The following is a 4,905-nucleotide window of genomic DNA, read 5'->3' on the forward strand; positions in this document are numbered from 1 at the left end:
TTTAATCAATTCATTGGGTTCATATCAACCTCCCACAACACTCTCTCTCTCTCCAACACACACACACACACACACTCTCTCTCTCTCTCGAACTCTCTTTCACCCTTTCTAACCCCCTCTGACATGATCATAACAAGGTTAGGTTTCCTTTCATGTAGTAATATTATTGATTAGGTTAACAATATTAGTAGACTAATGCATGCCATTGCTCAAGTTAACTAGTCACAAGCGAGAGATTTCTCCACAAACGAGCTTCTACTACAGAGGTATTAACTAAAATACTAGCATCATCATGTAAATATACTTTTTTAAATTAAAAAGAAAATATAATAACAAAGGTTAAAACTTCAAAGCTTGAAACTATTTGATGATACATATGGCAACACCACGAAATCAAATGGGAGTTGATTACTATTTATGGGAAATACTACCAGCTCGTTTAGTTCGGCTAACCTCCATTAAAAGCAGCAGAGCAAGCTACTCGCACAGCCATGGAATTTTAGCGCATGCAAGGTTTTGGACGTTGTCTTTCACTCATTTGAAGTATCTGTCCATGATGAAGGGCACATTCTTCAAGCTCTGCTTCACGACTCGAGCCTCCACACTCTCAATCTCCTCCTAGAGTCTCGCATTCTCCCACTCGCTGAGGTTGGGGAGGGTGGTGCAAGCCTCCAGGAGCTTCACAGCCGTTTCTCGAGCATAGTCCCAGCAGCACCGGTCATGTAGGCAACAGTAGTTCGGGTTGCCATCCTTCAGAATTTCGAGCACCCGATTAAGGGTGACCGCCTTCTTATTGCAAGACAGCGTGAAGGCCAAAATCAAAAAGTCTCCATCAATTAAGGCAAGATCATTGCTCTCAACAATTTCCTCCTTCTTGTCCTTCATGTCAGTGTGCTAAGAACTTGCTACTTCTTCTTCTTCTTCTTCTACATCTCTATGTCACTAGTTGGCCCTTTCTCCTCCTTAGACTCCGTTGAGAAATTGAAATCCCTCTTAATAGAGAGCCTCTTGGCGAGTAGGTCATTTGGAAAGGGACACTAGACTGAGAACACCCACTTTCTCCTATTCATCTTCATCCATCCCCATATCCTGGTCTTTTGAATAGGGTTCCTTATCATTATGTTGCTTAACAAAGTAAAGATGTTTAACCAGCCTTTGCCAGTAGAGCGGTCAATTTTGGACCAACATATGTAGAGTACCAGTAGTCAAAACAGAGGCATGGTTTTGAAAAAGCAGTATCTAAAGGAAGGCTATTGCTAAGGGATCAGGCTTATGTGCACTTGTTGGATTGTGCACCAAGAAAGAAAGCAAACAATTTTTTGTACAAGAAGTACCAACAACTCCCTTCTTCCTACAAGTCTACTTGGTGTACCACGCACATGAGTTGCTACAAGCTTGCATTGCCTCTATAAAGAGCTTCCTGAAAGGGATGAAGAATTTCTCTATAAAGGTACTATTGAAGATGAGATTCCCAAGAAGATGAGTTACCTTCTCAAGAGGCAAAAGTTGAGGAAGAGATACAGTTAGTACAGGAGGAAGAGGAGGCCACAGTCTATGGATATTGTTGCTCTTCACACGTGCACAATACAGAGACCTCTAGATGTAGATCTCTACAAAGTGGACCAGTGTGGTCTAATATTGCTAGTACTACCAGAATTCATTGTGGATAACAAACGTTATGTAATCTTATCTGACATTCAGAATATTTTCAGTCTTAGGGAAGATTTTGCTCTATGTGCTATTGCCAAATTTCAGGAAGAGAGTAGTGGTTTTGTCGCAGAACATGACAGTGTGATGACTTAGCATTGGAGGAAAATTACAAACTAAAGAGTGTCTTAGCATATGTTTGGGCAAAGCACAGAAGTTCAAAGATGATGGCTTTGTACCAAACGATAGGACCTTCAGGCCAAATATGGCTATGACAAGTTGAATAACTCCACAAAGGAGTGGATGAATAGAGTAGGAGAAGATAGCAAAAGTTCTATTGACCTTTGGCAAGATCAATTGTTTGTGTGTGTGATAGATGAGACTGAGGTTCTCTGTGTGTGTGTGTGTGTGTGTGTGTGTGTGTGTGAAGAAGTGATATGTAGATTTATGTTTCCTTAATTATTTTGTTTTGCAGAGTATGTTTGAAGTCAATGACGAATTCTTGCAGCGTAAAAGGGAGTATTGTGGCCGAGATGCATCTCTCTCTCACTACCTACCCAAATTGTCTAAGGCAAAGATGATAATCTACCACAATTCCATGAGTCAGGAAGGGAGAGTTCAATTTTTTTATTCAAGACATTGCCCCTATTTCTAGGTGGAACAATTATTCCTAAAAGTTATGAGAAGATTATTTTGATAGAGAAGTCCACTGCCTTAGAAATTTTTGGATGCTATCCTGGTTATGCTAGCACCCAAAGGGGTTACTTTCATACCTATGCTATAGTAGCATTGTCTCTAGGCATAGAGAACCCACATAGGAACTAGTAGAAGAGTATGGCAAACACCGTTTGCTAAGGTATAAACGATAGTCAGAAGTACATGAATTACAAAAGTCATTAGAATGGAAAGATACATTATAAAAGACTTATGTGTTACATCTATTTGTCCAATGATGATTAACAAAAATCTTTTGTTCTCTCCATTTGTTTTATGCTTGTATGGCATCTGAGTTTTAGAACGCTTCAATCTCTTCCTTTCCATATCTTTGAGTGTCTGCATCAGTTTGGAATGACCTCAAGGTTTCTTTTTGGTGTAGTTGTTGTAGTATCCTTCTATAGAATGGAACACTTCTTGTAGGCTGTTTACCTTACTTTTTCCACCACCATGTTGTGTGTGCCGCCTAAAATATACATTTCGAGTCATTTAGTGTGATTTCTCAAGCCCTTATGCGTTCCAAATGCTATGATCTCCATACTTGTTTGATAAAGTAAGGCATGTGGTTGTAGAGAATATGCTGCATAAGAAAACATACAATGTAAGTTGTATCAAGGGCTAGGAAACATCCTACATCATTCATTCACATCCCGATTCATATGCTATCACATTCATTCACATCCTATATCATTCATTCACATCCCTTATCATTCATATTTATCCAATTTACTTCACATCTCATCGCTTCAATTCTCGTTCATATCCATCACATTTACATCCACATATATTCCCCCACATACATCCACATCCATACTTATCCCATACACATCCACATCCATACTTATCACATACACATCCACATCTATCCTTTCACATACATCCACATCCATACTTATCATCCACATCCATATTTATCACATACACATGTCCACATCCACATCTACATACACTCATCCACATCCATTCTTTAACATACATCCACTTCTATCTTCACATATATCCACATCCATCCATCCATTCATTCCCATCTATCTGATTTGCATCCCATCTTATCACATCTATTTACCTCTCATTCTCATCACATCTATCCATCCATTCATTCTCATCTATTTGATTCATGTCACATATTATCACATCTATCTACCTCTCATTCTCATTACTTCAATTTTCATCACATCTATTTTCAATTCATTCTCATCTATCTGATTCACATCCCATCTCATCACATCCATTCTTAGAATGCAAGAGAATCCTTATTTTTTATATATAAAGATTCTTTACACATCTAATTATGCATAATTTTAATTTTAAGGAGAATAACACTTTCAAAATAAAAATAAATCTTTTATGCATAAATTCAATTTGAATTAGAATAACTTTTTTAAAATAAAAAAAAGTTTCTTTATGCATCATTCTATGCATAAAATCAAAATTGATGAGAATACTTCTTTTAAAATAAAAATAATATAATTATGCACCTATTTATGCATAAAATCAAAATTTTTTAGAGTAACTCTTTTGAAATAAAAATAAATTTCTTTATGCACCTTTCTATGCATAAAATCAAAATTGATGAGAATAACTCTTTCGGAATAAAAATAATTTCTTTATGCACCTTTCTATGCATAAAATCAAAATTGATGAGAATAACTCTTTTGAAATAAAAATAAATTTCTTTATGCACATATTTATGCATAAAATCAAAATTGATGAGAATAACTCTTTTGAAATAAAATAAATTTCTTTATGCATCTTTCTATGCATAAAATGAAAATTGATGAAAATAACTCTTTTGAAATAAAAATAATTTCTTTATGCATCTTTCTATGCATAAAATAAAAATTGATGAAAATAACTCTTTTGAAATTAAAAAAAATTCTTTCTATGCATAAAATCAAAATTGATGAGAATAACTCTTTTGAAATTAAATAAATTTTTTATGCATCTTTCTATGCATAAAATAAAAATTGATGAAAATAACTCTTGAAATAAAAATAATTTCTTTATGCATCTTTCTATGCATAAAATGAAAATTGATGAAAATAAATCTTTTGAAATAAAAATAAATTTCTTTATGCATCTTTCTATGCATAAAATCAAAATTGATGAGAATAACTCTTTTGGAATAAAAATAATTTCTTTATGCACCTTTCTATATGCATAAAATCAAAATTGATGAGAATAACTCTTTTGAAATAAAAATAAATTTCTTTATGCACTTATTTATGCATAAAATCAAAATTACACTTTTAAAAGACACAATTGGTGGGGATTACTCTTTTTGGATAATAAAAGATAAAACTTATTTCACCAATTTTTAGAAAATTTTGCCATAACCTCCTTTGTATGGCTGATCATTTTTCAATTTTTCCTAACTTAAAATTACTTAAAAATTATCTCCAATTGGTTTTAAGCACTCTAAACTAATCAATTTCACTTTTAAAAGAGAAACAATATGAAAAGTGTAATTCCCACTATTAGATCACTTAACTAGGATAAAGAAGTGCTAATTTTAAGAATGAGAGAGGGGAAAAGCCTTTCCAG

Source organism: Cibotium barometz, chromosome 16 (genome assembly GCF_041138505.1).
Source record: "Cibotium barometz isolate CiBa-2024 chromosome 16, ASM4113850v1, whole genome shotgun sequence".
Classification (NCBI taxonomy): Eukaryota; Viridiplantae; Streptophyta; class Polypodiopsida; order Cyatheales; family Cibotiaceae; genus Cibotium; species Cibotium barometz.